Source organism: Saccopteryx bilineata, chromosome 6 (genome assembly GCF_036850765.1).
Source record: "Saccopteryx bilineata isolate mSacBil1 chromosome 6, mSacBil1_pri_phased_curated, whole genome shotgun sequence".
NCBI classification, from domain to species: Eukaryota; Metazoa; Chordata; class Mammalia; order Chiroptera; family Emballonuridae; genus Saccopteryx; species Saccopteryx bilineata.
The window spans coordinates 31,572,872-31,590,511 of NC_089495.1; the positions used below are offsets into that span (position 1 = coordinate 31,572,872).

General features: G+C 38.2%; 1 long non-coding RNA gene across 1 annotated transcript; it reads right to left on the reverse strand.

Annotated features, from left to right (window-relative positions):
• Positions 1–279: 279 nt before the first annotated feature.
• LOC136308818 (uncharacterized) lies at positions 280–15,935 on the reverse strand. The gene is made up of 6 exons (XR_010726179.1): positions 15,605–15,935; positions 11,628–15,302; positions 9,049–9,210; positions 7,762–7,835; positions 5,474–5,932; positions 280–820 (listed from the first exon to the last, which is right to left on the reverse strand). It is a non-coding gene; the product is annotated as an uncharacterized lncRNA (long non-coding RNA).
• Positions 15,936–17,640: the final 1,705 nt, after the last annotated feature.

A 17,640-nucleotide genomic window follows, 5' to 3' on the forward strand; every position in this document is an offset into this window, starting at 1 on the left:
TTGAACCGGAAGAAATAAACAAGAGTATACTAAACAGAATGAGAGAAATAGTAACTTAAATAAATTTAAAGTTATCAAATAACTCAACTTTCAGCAAAAATTACCACCATGTGCAAATTATTGTTTGGAGCAGTTGAACTGGAAAACAAATTATACTGTGGACCATGGGCATGAGCAGCAGTGGGATTCAAATAATTTAACAGCTGGTTCTCTGCCCTAATGACCATTTTAAGTATAAAAAAATGACATACCAAAAGGTAATTTATTATTTTATCCCTTTAATATCATATTTAAATAAGAACAAAAAGCAAAGTACACAAAACTAGATTATGTTATAAGAAAGTTTTAAAATATTAATAAAATAATATTAAATAATACCTGCAAAAAACAATAAAACTGTTAATTTAAGATATTTCCAGACCTGGCTGGTTGGCTCAGTGGTAGAGCATCAGCCTAGCATGTGGATGTCCCAGGTTCGATTCCCAGTCAGGGCACACAGGAGAAGCGCCCACTTGTTTCTCCACTCCTCCTTCTCTCACTTCTCTCTCTCTCTCTCTCTTCTCCTCCTGCAGCCATGGCTCAGTTAGAGCAAGTTGGCCCCAGGTGCTGAGGCTGGTTCCATGGCCTCCATCTCAGGCAGTAAGTAGAGCTTGGTTGCTGAGCAATGAAGCAACGCCCTCTAGCGGGCTTGCTGGGTGGATCCTAGTTGGGCACATGTGAAAGTCTGTCTCTGGCTCCTCTCCTCTCACTGAATTTTTTTTTAAAAAAAGATATTTTTATATTGCTTTTTAATTGGCTTCTTCACTTGCAATTTTTTCACCTGTGGACGAAATGAACATTAGTACCAGTGCTTAGAATATGCTGTTGGACAAATGACCATTAAAAAAAAAAGTAAGGAATGTAAATTTGTGATTTCCACATTGGGCAGCTGCCCAGACACCCACCTCAGAGAAAATTCTGATTACAGGTGCCATTTTAACAACTGGTTCCCCAAACTCAACAAAAAATTAGGTATTGGTTCTGCCAAACAGGTGCAAACTGACTGAATCCCATCACTGGGCATGAGCGATAAACTCTATGTACAGCTTTGCCTACTAACTATATACTCTAGAGCAGTGATTCTCAACATTTCTAATGCCATGACCCAGCAATACAGTTCCTCATGTTGCGGTGACCCAAACCAAAAAATAATTTTGGTGGTTACTTCATAACTGTAATTTTGCTACAGTTATGATTCGGAATGTAAATACCTGATATGCATTATGTATTTTCCGATGGCTTTAGGCGACCCCACTGGGGTCGCGACCCACAGGTTGAGAACCGCTGCTCTAGAGAATAAAACCAGAGTTTGCTTACTATGACTGTTATAAATCTGACTAATTCAGAACAACTAACTAGTAGGTGTAATTACAGAACCTTTAAAAAAATTTTTTTTAATTTTTGACAGAGAGAGAGACAGAGAGAGGGACAGATAAGGACAGACAAACAGAAAGGGAGAGAAATGAGAAGCATCAGTTCTTTGTCGCGGTACCTTAGTCGTTCATTGACTGCTTTCTCATATGTGCCTTGATGGGAGGGCACTACCACAAAATGAGTGACCCCTTACTCAAGCCAGTGACCTTGGGCTCGAGCCAGTGGCCATGGGGGTCATGTCTATTATCCCATGTTCAAGCCAACGACCTCATGCTCAAGCCGGTAAACCCGCACTCAAGCTGGATGAGCCCACACTCAAGCCAGCGACCTCAGGGTTTCTGACCTGGGTCCTCTGTGTCCCAGTCCAATGCTTTATCCACTGTGCCACCGCCTGGGCAGGCTAAATTGCAGAACATTTTTTAAGTAAATTGTGTGACTTGCATCAGGCTGTCTATGTCAGTGGATTTTTTTGATTTGTTTTGTTTTGCTTTAAGGTGATAGGAAGCAGACTATAGTTAAGGTGAAGTTCTTCACCAAAAATGTTATAGAACTAAAAAAATTAATTTTTCTTTTTCTGTCCTACCCATTATAATTTTCACATAACATCTTTGTTGTCCATAAATTGATTTTTTTGAAGATTTTATTTACTGATTTTTAGAGAGAGGGTGGCAGGGAGCCAAAAGCATCAACTTGTCCATAGTTACTTCTCGTGTGTGTCCTGATTGGACAAGCCTCAGGTTTCTAACTGGTCAGGCTATAAATAGATCCTTTAATGTAAGTAAACAGAATATTCTTTTAAGTAATTTTCAACATTTCTACATAATTTTATTTCTTAAATGAGAAGCAGAGAGGCAGAGAGACAGACCTCTCTGCATGTGCCCAGGCCAAATCCGCCTGGCAAGCCCCCTATGGAGTATGAACTGCCTATCTGGGGATGTGGCTTTGTTGCTCAGCAACCAAGCTATGTTAGTGCCTGAAGCAAGACCATGGAACCATCCTCAGAGCCAGGGACCAATTTGCTCCAACAAAAATATGGCTGTGAGAGGAGAAGAGAAAGATAGAGAAAGAAGAGATAAGGGGAGGGGTGGAGAAGCAGATGGTCACTTCTCCTGTGTGCCCTGACCTGGAATTGAACCTGGGACATCTACACACTTGGCTGATGCTCTACCACTGAGCCAACTGGCCAGGGCTACATTAAATTTTAATTTCATTATTCATTTTCCTTGCAAACACTATATTGAAAAACTAATGAACATTTGCCCATTTCTCTTATTAAATATTGTTTCACCGTGCCCCTGAGCATCTTTAAATGTTCTGTTTCCTAGCATCTCAAGTTCAAACATTTTCCTTAATGTAGCATCCCTTTAATAAGTGATTTAAAGGCCTGCTAGTTCTCTTTGCAAATCCTCTCTTTTTTCAGGCAGGGTTTTAATTTATTCTTCTCTGCCGATGAGTATTTAGTTCTGATTCCAAGTTTTTGCATATCCGATTCTTGCTGGAATTGCCGGGGTTTTTTGCTCCTAATTTACATACATTTACCCCTTCAGTCTCTTATCTTCTGGGTGAATGCTTCACTGACTACAGTCCATGCAGCATCTCATTGACTATTCATGGTTTTGTTCAACCTCACCTAGGAACATGTGAGGAAATATGTCAGATCTAGTCCACGTTCTTCTCAAGCTGATTATCTCACTGTTCTCATCTATTGAAGGCAGATTCTATGCCTTAAACATTTTTTGGTGCCCCCTCTCCATAAACTGATGAGAACAGTACTGAGTACATGATATTGTAAATGACTGGCAACTTATATACTTTCTCTTTAATATGTCAAAATAAATAATTGACCGTTAATGTAAGGTTTCCCTGATATGATGCAAATGTCGAGACTACTTCTTCTTGAGAGTAAAGTGAACCTGGGAAATGTTACCATGGAGACCTAACTGAGCTGTCCCAGGTGGATAGAAAGATGTGCACATGCCTGCAAACACAATGCTCCCCAGTGTCCAAACAATAAAAGAGGAAAAAGTTATGTCCCCAAGTTCCAATGACATGATTTACAGAAGCTACCTGAAACTTGGCACTAGTGTGTTCGAGATAGTGACACCAAGGCTCCAGCAGAACAATAAAGTGCCTGCCTCACTTAAGCCCAAAGAGGGAAGTACAGGATTTCCCCTTGCCGTCAGGACAGTGAGTCAGCGTCGCCTGCACTGAACAATGGCTGGAGACATGACAACTTAGACATCTTTCATGTATATCCTTTTTTAGCAAAGCCTGGGCCATATTTTCATAGGTCAGATCACTGATGCCCCACCCACAGTCCCTCTTTGCTACCATTTGTTAAACAGGAAACCTGCGACAGTGTTTTCAATAATTGGGAGGGCTCTGCTGTCATCGAAATTAAGGCAAGGAGGCAAACAATTTTAACTCAGGTTGGTCTTTCAGAAGCTGGGTAGAATTGATGGGGATTACGTAAAATAATGCCTGGAAGAACTGGTGATCAAGTCCCAAAAGAAACTAATGCATTCTTCTGAAATGATCTAAGTTTTATAGGAGACCAACCATGTCCTGGATCATTTATATATCTATTTACAAAAGACATTTTAGACAAGATTTTCAGAATCGAATATCTATGATCTATGTTAAACCCAAGATATAAAAGAAGAGAAAACTGTTTCTTAAATTAATTTTTCTGTTGACTCAATGCCATTATCCTGAGAATGATTATATAAATCCACAAATCAGAAGAGTGTAAATTTTTACATTCTATGTTATAACCTGTCACTTTTATTTCCTAAGAAGGTCAAAAGCTTTGACTCTGTTCCACACAGGGACTTACCAGACACGCCTGAGCTCCTGTGGGTCTGTCAGTAAGGAATTTAATTTGGCTGCTAAAACAGAAACCCTCAAACTCAATGGCTTCACCAAGTAGGAGCTCATTTGTTTTCCCACCAGAAGCAGACAGTGCGGAGTTGATAGAGAGGCTTCGCAATTTCAGCAGGGAGTCTGTCTCCTTGTAACTTTGTGCTCCTTCATTCTTAGAGGGCAACACTTGTCCTCCACACTCTCAAACTGTCCTCAAAGCCGTCACGTAGGGGTAAGGGAAGGAAAATAGTATGCCAGCTATATTAGTTCTCCTTAAAGAGCTTTCCCAGAAGTCCCACTTAGTGACTTTTATACCTAATTCACCAGAACTCAGTCACATGGCTACATTTTACTATAAACAAAGCTTAGAGGCTACTTTTTTAGCTTACAAAGGAAAAGAGGGAGAATAGATATTTTGTAGATAATAGTCTCTACTACAATGGAGAAGTCCAGAAGCCTGTCTACACAAAGTAGTCTCAAAAGATCCTCTGTTACCCTGTGAATTATCGCTTAGCTCACAACTGGGGTGAAAATATTAGTAACTGCCATATATTAAACAGTTGTATTATTTTATGGGACCTATTCTTTAGTTTTGCAATAATTCTTCACTTATGCAATATCTTACTTAATCCATTAAACAACACAATCCTCTTAGTATCAAACAGATATAAAAATATCTGCATTATAGAGTGTTTCTCTGTTGTCTTTTGTTCATTGTTTTCTACTTCTTTGTCTAGGATTTTCAGCAGCATTGTTACAAATTCCTTGGCCTGGCTATAATGAGCTATTTCAAAGAAAGTTCTGCTGAACTTACTAGGACTCTTTAAGATGTTACTCTGAGGATACTTCTATCTCTTTATCTTTTTTTTTTTTTTTTTTGGCTTTATCTAAAAGCCAGATCCAAATTCCCTGTAGTGTTACCCAGTTAGGTAATAATTAGCTGTCCTTCAGAAGTGGCATCCATGGGTCACACTAGCTCAGGCACACTTCAAACATCACTAAAATAGTATTGGGTATGATGTCTCTCAAGAGACTCGGTGCTGCTTTACTTGTCAAGTCACATTTTATATTCTTCATTTATATCATTGGGTTTTAAACAGTGGAGGCTTCCCCCCCACACATACACCCAGAATTCTCATTGCTTTGCCAACTGATTAAGCCTCTCAGCCATCATACTCTTAATGGGAAAAACATTTACCAGGAAACATGTCTTAGGAACCATTGGTTTCTGCTTCCTCTTGAATCCACGATGATGCATAATAGACCCGATTATAAATGCGGAGCATTCAATTGGATTCAATTTAAGGGGTCCCGGTTTTTCCATTAATGCATATATAGTTAATCCTCATTATTCACGGATTCTGTATTTGTGATTTCACCGACTTGCTAAAACTTATCTGTAACACAAAATCAACAGTGATGGCACTTTCATGGCCATTTACAGATGTGTAAATGGCAAACACTGTGTTTTACCTGATGCGTATATTCCCAGCTGAGGTCAAACAAGAAGATCTGTCTTTTTACTTCAGCTCTCAGACTATAAACAAGTGTCTTTCTGTGTGGTCTGTTTAATACCACATTTTGGTGCATTTGGTTGATTTTGCTGTTTAAAATGGCTCCCAGATGTGGCATTAGGTGTTATCCAACGTGATTTCCCCTGGGAAGAAAACATGTGCTAGGTAAGTTTTGTTCAGGCATGAGTTATAGTGTTTTAGGCTGTGAGTTCATGTTAATGAATCAACAGTGCGTATTAAACAGGATGTCTTAGAGCAGAAACACACATAAAACAAAGTATGTGTTGATTGGTTGAGAAAAATATTGTGACCAGAGGCTCCCAGGAATGTAACAGTGTGTTTCCCCCAGAAGCAATGGCCCAGTAGTCACTAATTCAGTGTCCACTGAGACTTTATAGAACACAACTGCCACAAATAATGAGAATCAATTGTGTTCTGTTCCGATTGCCCTTTACAGTGGACCTTTCTCTCCACAGCAAAAGCGGAGCTTTTAAGCCTTTATTGTTCTTGCTTTCCTGCCTCAGTTGTCTGACTACTCGTGTTGTTGAACCCTAAGGTCGTTATTCTTGACTATAAAAATATAGCTGAAAAAAGAAAACAAATAAGAGAGGCATTTTCCCCCTAATTTCTCTTTTTTGAATAAGAAGAAAAAGAATTGAAAGTATGTACCGTATTTTTTGCTCTATAAGACAAATTTTCCCCAAAAAGTGGAGGGGAAAATGCCCATGTGTCTTATCGAGTGAAAAATACAGCATTTTATTAAATATTTTAACACACCATTTGGTTCAGAATATTTTTTTTTCTTATTTTCCTCCTTAAAACCCTGGGTGTGTCTTATGGTCAGGTGTGTCTTATGGAGCAAAAAATACGGTAATTTTATGCTTCACTATTGAGTCTTAGACTCTGTTATCTTTTTCATCATTTAAGTTTCCCAGCTCTTAGCTACATGGAATTGATTTTCAGAGAAAAGCCAAGTTATTTTTAAATGCTATGTAAAGATGCACTCTATAGGTGGCCATGGATCTCCTGTAGTTCTAGCTGGTGGGTTTGGTAACGCTTGAAGCAGATAACCATACTAAATTTAAAAAAAATTAATTCATTTTTAGAGAGCAGAGAGAGAAAAAGAGAGACAGAGAAAAAAAGAGAGAAAGAGAAGGGGGGAGGAGCAAGAAGCATCAACTCCCATATGTGCCTTGACCAGGCAAGCCCAGGGTTTCAAAGCAGTGACCTCAGAGTTCCAGGCTGATGCTTTATCCCCTGCACCACCACAGGTCAGGTAACCATACTAAATTTCTTTCTATTTCTCTGTTACACACAAACACACACAGGGTTCTGTACATTTAAGACAATTTCTACTCAACATCATTAATTCATTGAACAAACATTTATCTAATATTTATTGTTACTATGTATTGTGAGAGATAAGTAGATGACTGAGATTCAGATGAAGTCCTCAGCCAACTTAGAGACACACTAAAAAAAAGGAAGACAGTGGTGCGTTCTTATTCTTGACCCTCTTTTTACATTGTTGCTTCTTGGCTACATAAAGCTAAATGCCTGCAAGGCAAAAATGTGTACAAAATGACAAAAGAGAGGGAGGTGTATTTACATATATGAAGCAAGAACTGTGTGTGAGGTTCACGGTTGCCTCTTTCTTCAGCTTTAATTGGAAGTTCTCTCATGCTGCCTTGTGAACATTCTTAAAATGTCACAAATTTCAGCTTTGCTTCTAAGGTTGGTAAAACTCTGTAATTTGCTTAAAGTGGCTAGCAATTTATCTTGTCATGTATCGCACTATTAGAAGCTCAAGAGATGGCACTGAATTTATGGGCAGTATCAGACTATTAATTCTCAATGAGAATCTAAAATTCATCATATTCTCTTCTTTCTGGTTTTGCATAATGTGATTAACTTATGCTTGTATAAGATAAGGAAAAGCTGGAGACCGGTTGGCAAAACGGAAGCTACTCACTGGTTTAGGCTGTTCACTGGAAGAATCCTGTTTTGGAGGGAGGTTTTCGCCTATATTTCCATTTGTATGTGAAACTGTTAAATGAAAATAAGCCCTTAGTCATTGTTTCTTCGAAAAATCATTTAACAATACCTGCATTCAATTCAAGATTTTAAAAATCAATTCTAAAATGTAAGATTTTCACAGGAGAGGGGGAGGGCGGGGGGAGAGAAATCAATCAGCTAGAGATAGGGAGACAGAGAGAGAGTGGGAAAAATGCTTTGGCAGCAGCTGTAAAACTTCCACAAACATATATATTTATACTCAGCCTACTTCCAGGAGTTATCTGAGATGCCGAGGAGTGGGTGGGAGAGTGGAGGAGGGTATAGGGCAGGGGTCCCCAAACTTTTTACACAGGGGGCCAGTTCACTGTCCCTCAGACCGTTGGAGGGCTGGACTATAAAAAAAACTATGGACAAATCCCTATGCACACTGCACATATCTTATTTTAAAGTAAAAAACCAAAACGGGAACAAATACAATATTTAAAATAAAGAACAAGTAAATTTAAATCAACAAACTGACCAGTATTTCCATGGGAACTAGGCTCCTCTCACTGACCACCAATGAAAGTGTTTCCCCTTCCGGAAGTGCGGCAGGAGCCGGATAAATGGCCTCAGGGGGCCGCATATGGCCCTCGAGCATAGTTTGGGGAACCCTGGTATAGGGGATACACTGTGCTGGGTAAGACTTGACTGAAGGTGGCAAAGGCAGAATGCAGTGTACAGGTGAGGTGTGGTAGAACTGTGCACCTGACACCTGTATAATTTTGTTAAACAATGTCACCCCAATAAATTCAGTGAAAAGGAAAAAAATTTAAATATTAAAATTTTAAAATAATGGCCCAAGTTTTGAAAAAGCAATAATAAAGGGAAAGCCATTATTAAGTCAGAAAACACTGGCCAAAGATAATAAAGAAAACTGAATGTTCTTCCTGCAATCAAAGTTAAAGTTGAAAGTCGATAAAATACAAATCTTTTATTGTCCTATTAATGGAGAGGAAAATCATTGCATCAAGAGATCCCACTTTCCCTTAGACTTTGGTCCCATAATAAAACATGTATTGTGTGAATTGTGATTACAGAACTCAGATTTAAATCAATGTGTGTCTTCCTACTGCCTTCAGCTGTGTGAAAAGAGCAAGATCGCGCTTTGTTTAAACATTATTTTTGGAAGGTAAAAATGACACAGGGCATTAGGGTGCCGGATGCCATGGCATCTCGCACCCATTAGCTTTGCTGCCTTAACTTGTCATGGGCAGCAACCGGGGCGGCAGCTCCTCCAGCCCCTCCAGCTTCTACTGGATCTTGTTTTTCAGCTTCCTTGAGTCCTAAACAAGAGTATGTGTGTTGCTCTGTGGCAACAGATGTTAGTTTCAATTGCTGGGCACTGCTGCTGTCCAAGTCAGAACTGTTGAGAAATATAAATTGCAGGTTATTCTTGTGGATTCTAATTTGTCCCATATATTTTAATTTGTCCTCACCTTACCCAATTCACTTCTAGTTTTTTTTCCTGACTGTTGGTCAGAATAAAAAGTCCTTCATAGACTCCTTCAGCATCTCCCATAAATGAATGCGGTCTAATTTTTGTGATCCATTCCTTACCCCATGTTATTTTTAGTTTTGTTTGCCTGATCAAATTCTACCTGATACCTAAAGTGGTGCCTGCAGTTGAGACACTCAAAAAGTAAAGCTAAAACCTGTGACATCATCACTGAAACCATGCGGCAGACAAAAAACTAGACTGCTCTTGCTGACTGTAAGCCTGAAAGAGAGTGAAATAACTGTTATTGGTTGCTGAAGAAAGAAAATTTGTATTACATAATGGCAGAAATTTTGACAACACTATGGTCTGCAGTGGAAAATAGAAAATATTCTTCAGTAGAGTTTGGCTAAGGAGATTTCTAGACAGAAATTTGAAAATGCAAATAAATTTTTTTAGTCATATATATGAAGTATCAGTAGGGAGAGATAAATAAAATAAAGTAATATGACCTGACCAGGCAGTGGCACAGTGGATAGAGCATTGGCCTGGGACACAGAAGGTCCAGGTTGGAAACCGCAAGGTGGCTGGCTTGAGCGCGGGATCATTGACATGACCCCATGGTTGCTAGCTTGATGCCAAAGGTCGCTGGCTTGAAGCCCAAGGTCACTGGCTTGAGCCCAAGGTTGTTGGCTTGAGCAAGAAGTCACTGGCTCAACTGTAGCCCCAACCCCACCTCCATCAAGGCATATATGGAAAAACAATCAATGAACAACTAAGGTAACACAACAAAGGGATGATGCTTCTTATCTCTCTTCCTTCCTGTCTGTGTGTCCCTATCTGTCCCTCTCTCTCACTAAAATAAATAAATAAATAAATAAATAAATAAATAAATAAATAAATAAATAAATATGTATGTTTGTAGGCAGAGTTGTGAACTTATCACAACCAATTTAATTAGTTAACTAACTGTCTATGTTGGTTATTGTGACTCTAGCCCCTCTGGTTATAACTTGGTGAAGGTCTCTATTCTTTTTATAACCCCAGTATCCAGACCAGGATCTACCATGTAGTAGGTGTTCAACAGACATTTCCTGAACTATTTTATGATGAGAGTATTCTTTCCAACAAACACATTGAAGAAAACATAATCAAAGACATTGGGAAACTCAACTGTAGGCTTTTATTTTTTTAATTAAGACACTTTTTTTAGAGTCTTAGGTTCACAGCAAAATCGATATAAAGAGATTTCCCAGTTAACCTCTCCTATTATCAACATCCCTCACCACAGTGGTATATTTGTTACAATTGATGAACCCATATTGACACATCATAATCAACCAAAGTTCATAGTTTAACATTATGACTCACTCTTGATGTAGTACATTCTGTGCATTTGGACAAATGTATAAGACATGTATCTATTGTTATAGAATTATACAGAGTATTTTCATTGCCCTAAAAATCTACTATGTTTTACCTATTAGTCCTTCCCCTCTCTCTCCAACCCCTGGCAACCACTGACTTTTTTACAATCTTTATAGTTTTTCCTTTTCTAGGGTATCATATTATACCATATGTACTGGCTTCTTTCACTTAATAATATGCACTTTAGGTTATTCTCTAAAATGAAATGTTAGAAAACACATTTTTTTAGTGCTAAATAATATTCCATGGCCTGGATAGACCATAGTTTATTTATCTATTCACTTACTAAAGGACATCCTGGTTGCTTTTAAGTTTTGACAGTTATAAATAATGCTGTTATAAACATTCATGTGCAGGTTTTTATAAGTACATAAATTTCCAGTTCCTTCGGGTAAATATCAGAAAACATGATTTCTGGATCATATGGTAAGAAACTGTCAACCTGTCACCCAAAGTGGCTATAGCATTCTGCATTCTCGCCAGCAATAGAGTTCCGCTGCCCCATATCTTTGCCAGCATTTGGTACTCTATTGTCATTTTTCTGGCTTGTGGCCATTTTAATAGGTCTGTAATAGTATCTTGTTGTGTTAATTGCATTTCCTCCTGTGAACTTAAAAAATGTTTATAAGAAAACATCAAGCCTGACTGTAGTGGAGCAATGGATCAAACGTCGACCTGGATCGCTGAGGTTACCGGTTCAAAACCCTGGGCTTGCTGGGTCAAGGCACATATGGGAGTTGATGCTTCCTGCTCCTCCCCCTTCCTTCTCTTTCTCTCTCTCTCCCTCTCTCTCTTTGTCTCTCTCTCTCTCTCTGTCTCTCTTCTCTAAAATGAATAAGTAAATATAAATAATTTTTAAAAATACATGGATTCATTTTTTTTTAAAAAAAGACATCAAGAAGAAAATGATGCCTGACCTGTGGTGGCACAGTGGATAAAGCATCGACCTGGAATGCTGAGGTTGCCGGTTCAAAACCCTGGGCCTGCCCGGTCAAGGCATATATGGAAGTTGATGCTTCCTGCTCTTCCCCCCCTTTCTCTCTCTCTCTCTCTCTCTCTCTCTTCTCTAAAATGAATAAATAAAAATTAAAAAAAAAGAAAATGATAAGACAACCAATAAACTAAGAAAAACATTTGCAATAAAATTTGTCAAATGGTTAACATATTTAGTATGTATTAATATAAAACAAATCAGTAAGAGAAATATTAACACCCCAAATGATAACTATTTAAAAATATATGATGGATAGATAGAAAAAAAGAAAATAAAAAGGATATAAACATAGTGTTAGATCTTGCTATTATTTGAAAAAACATCAACTTAATGGAATTTTATTTTTAATTAGCTAGGAATTAAGTGTATATATGTATACTGTATGTGTGAAGGAATTTTTAAAATATTTCTGGAAAGAATGGGGAATTGGTACAAAAGCTTTGTTCAGATATTTTGACTCTACAATTCCACATGTGTAAATTCACCTTAAGGAAATAATCAGTGATATAAACAAATATTTATGGATGAGAGTATTTACTGAAACCTCATTTATAAATTAATTATAGATTGCATTTTCAACAATAGACAACTTAATAATGTACAGTGTATTTATATAATTAAATATTGGGCAACCACTTAAAGTCGTATTTAAAAGCAAAGATTTCATATAGCATATGAATAAAAGAAACGAATATTTATATAGCCCCAAAAGAAAACAGGATACAAAAACTGCCATATATTGTTAATTTTGTGAGAAACACATCTGTATTGCTGTATATATATACTATGATTATGTTCACACAAAGCCAGCTGGAACAAAATTAACATGCTAGCAGTTTCATTGAAGGCTGGTAAGACTGTGACTGATTTATATTCTTGGCATTACATTTTTGTATTCTCTAAATTGTTGTTATAAACCTCTCTTACTTTTATGATAATTTTTAAAAGAAAATAAATGACATGAAAAACAATAGGTCATGCTAAAAAAAATAGGGTTATTTACCTGTGATTATATGGTGCATCATAGTAGAAATCAGAGGGCTTTGATTCTTGAAACCTGAGCTTTATCCACTAAAACAAATTTGATTTTCTTGCATTAGGACTCATCTATAATACTCAAGATATCTAAAAGGCTTTAGGCTTAGGAAACAGAAAGTGACATCTGTACAAACTCGATTAAGCAGATCACGTGATGAATTAGGGCATAAACAACCATACTCAATTTAGTCAAACCTAACTCAGATTCAAAAATAAATTTATCCCTGGTCAGGGTACATTATAAGAATCAACCAATGAATGCATAAATGTGTGGAATAATAAACAGATGTTTCTCTCTCTCTCTTTCAAAATCAGTCAATAAAAATACTTTATAAAAAATAAATAAATTTATTTTGCCAAGTCACAGAAAAAATTATAGTTTGTGTTTCAGTTCTTACATAATGGGGACAACTAAAGGTAAATTAACTGGGTCCTTTAAACTGATATATTTGATTTAATATGTTTCCTCTATTCTTTTTGGATTAATTAGTTACTATTATGGTTTCCAAGCCAGATCTTAGCTATAGTAATCACACTGAAACATCTATATCCCTTAACCGATGCCAAATCATCTCTTTACAGCTCTTTATCTCTCTGGGAGTTTGAATAAATGGGACAGAATTTGAGTTCAGTGCTCACAGAATTAGATTTATTAGATTAAATACTGAAATAGTATTTTGCATTTGAGATAACCTAGCCTTCAGTGAGGGAAGAGGTGGTAACACTTATAACAAAGGTTTTTGTTCAGAGATCATCTGAGTGTAGTTCTATTACTGCTTTCTCAGTGTTCACAAATTCAGCAGATATTTATATAGTCACATAGACAATCCTAGGTTTTGGCTGAACTACATACACTTTGTATTTTCAAATATCTGCATTTTATACATATATAAACCTTATAAATATTTCCTATATCTATGAATTACATTTATAACAACATAATAATTTTAAAGAGTGATAAATGCTATGGATAAAATAAAATAGAGAGTTAGTTGGGGAAAAATTTTGACAACTTCTGTATTAATTTCCAGGCTTGCTATACAAATAATCAAAAACTGAGTTGTGTAAAACAACGGTAATATGTTCTCTCACAATTCTGGAGGCTGGAAGTCTGAAATCAAGATGTCGGTAGGGCCATGCTGTCTCTGCTGGCTCTAGGGAAGGAGCCCGTTTTCTCTTCTGGCTTCTGGTACTCGCTGATTTCGTGGCATTCTCTGGCTGCTAAATGCATCTAATGCATGACTCTCCTTCCTTTTTGACTTCATATGTCCTCCTCCTCCCAGAGCTCTTCCTTCTTTGTTCTCTTGGGTCTAATACAGCTGCAAATTATCGACATGTGTAAAGACCTCTTCTAAATGTCCCATACAAACAGAGTGGGACTGTGGAAAAAGCAGGGACCTGGAGTCCCACAGAACTGGGACAGCTGTCTCATCTCAGCTGCTTAAAGTTCTGTGGAATACCCAACTTCCCTCAGCCTTAGTTTTCTCACGCATTCAATGAGTTACTGTGAGAATTATTTTAGATTATATATATTTTGAGGGCGCATGTCTGTGTGCACAATATGATACTGTGGGTACAGCGTTCCATGAATGCCAGTACAGGAGAAGACGGTGAGTGTAGCAGTTGGTAAAAAGACTCTCTAGAGTTTTGGGTTCAGACAGACCCACAGAAAAAACAAGACCCTGTGCATTCAGGTACTGACTGGATGTTGGTTTCCACAGACATCGACTACCTATCTTACAGGACTCTGGTGACTATATGTAAAGTGTGTGCAAGGTGCACGGAACTCATGAACCCTGGCTTTGCTTCCTTCTTTCTTGGCCAAGGCTGGGGACCCTGCTTGCCAGAAGGCTGACTTTTTTATGATGCCTAGCTACCTAGTATTAAATTCCTGACAAGAATATTTTCAACTTTAGCTTTTCTCCAAAATTATTTTCTGAAATGGAAACTAATTCTTCACTCTCCCATCTCTGTCATCAAAATGAAAATACGTGATCAGTCAATAGATAAGCAAGGCCCAGGAATACAGGAACAAAGTTAGCAGAACTTCCCGTTTCTTGCGTGATCTGAGCCAGAGGCAGGAGATGAACAGTCATTGGCTTGCTGTCCCTTGCACTTCCAGGAGTCTCTGCTAAACTGAGTCTTGGGTCTGTTGGGGAGGAGGAGGGACTCTCCTTCTACCTTCCTTCAGTTCTTATGGCAGGACTGGTACTCAAACGATAAAATCAACACAAGGCTAGATTAACACGAGAAAGGTCACCATGAGTGCATGGGAAAATCACAGTGTGATGCTCAGATTATGAAATGAAGCTCACAGAAATCATCAAACCAGGCAATTTCTTATACTTTGTACACAAAGAAACAAAAAATTTACCAAAAAAATTGACGGGACATAGAAAGTTAGTGCTCATTAGAGAAATCTAAAATTCGGGCTGCTTATGCAGTCAGTAAAAGTTTGTTTATACATGCTTTTTTGGCTGAATATTTGCTTTTAATTCTTGCAATAAGTTGTCTCTCAACCCGAAGGAGCAGGGAAGCCACCTAGCACATGATTTATTTCCTGTAGAGAGAACAGAGGAGAAGCAAAGATTTTAATTTAAAGTAATCGGCATGTCATCATAGGATACCTTGGTGGCCTGCCCTGGGTCCCAACACGACCAACTGTAAACACACAGACTGCACAGAAACAACGGCAGGATTGCAGAAAGAGAAGAAATTGAGCCCTGCAACCCAGTACTCCACCGTATTTCACATCTCTTTTCTAATAGAAACTACACCTCCTCTCGGCTCTAAAACCCGATGACTGTGCTATTTGGTTTTAGTGCAAGGTGTTCAATAATAGCAAAGCCATTCTCACAATACCTGTTAAATAGACGGTGTGATCTGACGTGGTCTTTCAGTTTTACTGGCTTCTAGACAAGTAGAAAACTGCGAACTAAGCTTGAGGTTTTGGCAGCATTCTACCATTCCTTTTTTTTTTTTTTTTTTTTTTTTTTAAGTGTCATTTTATATCAGAGACTTCCCGCTGGGAGTACAAACAGGAAGGAAGGTGCGGACGCCAGAAGAGCCGGATTCCTTTTTCTGCACAGCCTGGACCTTTCCTGCCACCCCAGGGATTTGGAACTCTGAGAAGCACAGAGGGCCAGTGCGCGTTTAACCTCGCAGCTGCTCAGGGTGCAGCCTCTGGCTGCGCTCCCCAACTTCCTTCTGGATTAGGAGCTGGAGTGAGCAACCATGCCAAGAACTGCAGGACTGTCTGGGACACGGAGCCTGATTGGACCAGAGGAAAGTCCAGGAACTCGGTGTTCTGCAGTGTCTTTAAGTTTAGACAAACAGAATGCTGGAAGCGAGCTGGGGCTGGAGTCAGAGAACCACCATAGGTCAAGTGCCCTTAATTCACCATAGGGCTGTGCACATTGCTTTTGACAGTCAGAATCAACCAGGCAGAATGCTAGACACTTAACAAGCCTTCAACATATACATTGTGATTTATTCATAACTATTATTGGTCAGGTGTATAATCATGTAAAGATCAATAGTTAAGCAACTGGAGTAGAAATTATGACCAAGAAGGTGAGCAGGCTGTGTTTTTATTGACTGCAGAAAGCTGAAGGTCTATGGTAGTTTAGAAGAGAAATCTGGCTTAAATGCAAATACGTTCTCTGAAAGGCACCCCAGAGAGTCTCCTTATCTGCCTTAAATTTGTAAGGGGCCGATTCTCAGTTCTGTTGAAGAGTAAGTTCCAATGATTAAGGAAACACTTGTTACCTGGAAAAAAGCAAGAGGAAGAGTTGAGGCACTCAAGATAAACTCTGCCCACTACCCACATTTGCAGCAGATTAGCCATGGGTTTAAATTAACTCTTGCTGAGCCACCCGGAAGTTTATGCCCCTCAGGAAACTGCCTCACCTTCCTGAGTCTAATCGATTAAATAGGTAAGGGGTGCCGTGCCATTCTGGTCACAAAATCTGTGTGATAGGAGATGGCTTGCCTCTGGAAATATTTCAATTGAATTCATTTTTTAATCACAAGAGGAACTATTTAATGTAGAATGAAACGTATAACATAATTAGTTACAAATAACATTTAACAATATTTGAGAGCATGTGTATGATATACTCCTTGAAAAAAAAAAGACAATAGTGTAAGTCGATGTCAGGAACTTTTTAAAAAAGAGTTATAGGAAAGTTGTTAAACTCTCAGGAGCTCAGTAAACATCTAGTCAGTATTGTCCAATGACCATGGACCAATTTGTCAGTGTTTAAAATAAAGCGGACAAAGTTTAGGGAGCATAATCTATTTCCTCTACCATCAGAGACATAAAATCCATAATAAAGTCTTATTGAATGCTAATCACTGAATGATCCTGAAACACACGATTATGTTAAACGATCCTTTCCCTTCCTTTTCAGGTATAACATGCTTAGTAGAAAAATAGGTTTATCTATAGAGATAAAGCTTAGAATTTAAAGCAGTTGTACAATTTTCCCTACATTTTAGGGACTCTCATGATTATGTCTTAGTCAGTTTTTCATTCCATGCATTCAAAACTGGTCCTGTTGAGTATCCTGGGAGTCCGTTTGATCTACTCTGTCACCTATCACCCAGGGTTATTTATACCCACCCTCCCATATCCAATATAATCATCACTGCTGTCTATTGTGGCTCCCTTTTTACTACCTGGGCCCGCCAGCTCCCATCCTGTATAAATGGAAGAGGGCACACTGGGGATGTCTGGAGGAGTGGCAAACAGGACTAATAAGTTTATATAACATAGTATGTGTTTCATCAGGACATAACAAAGTGGATGGGAGACTTTCAAAATAGAATCGAATTATATGATATTGAATAAGTGGACAAATAAACAAATGAATAAATGCATATGTAGTTTAAGCAAC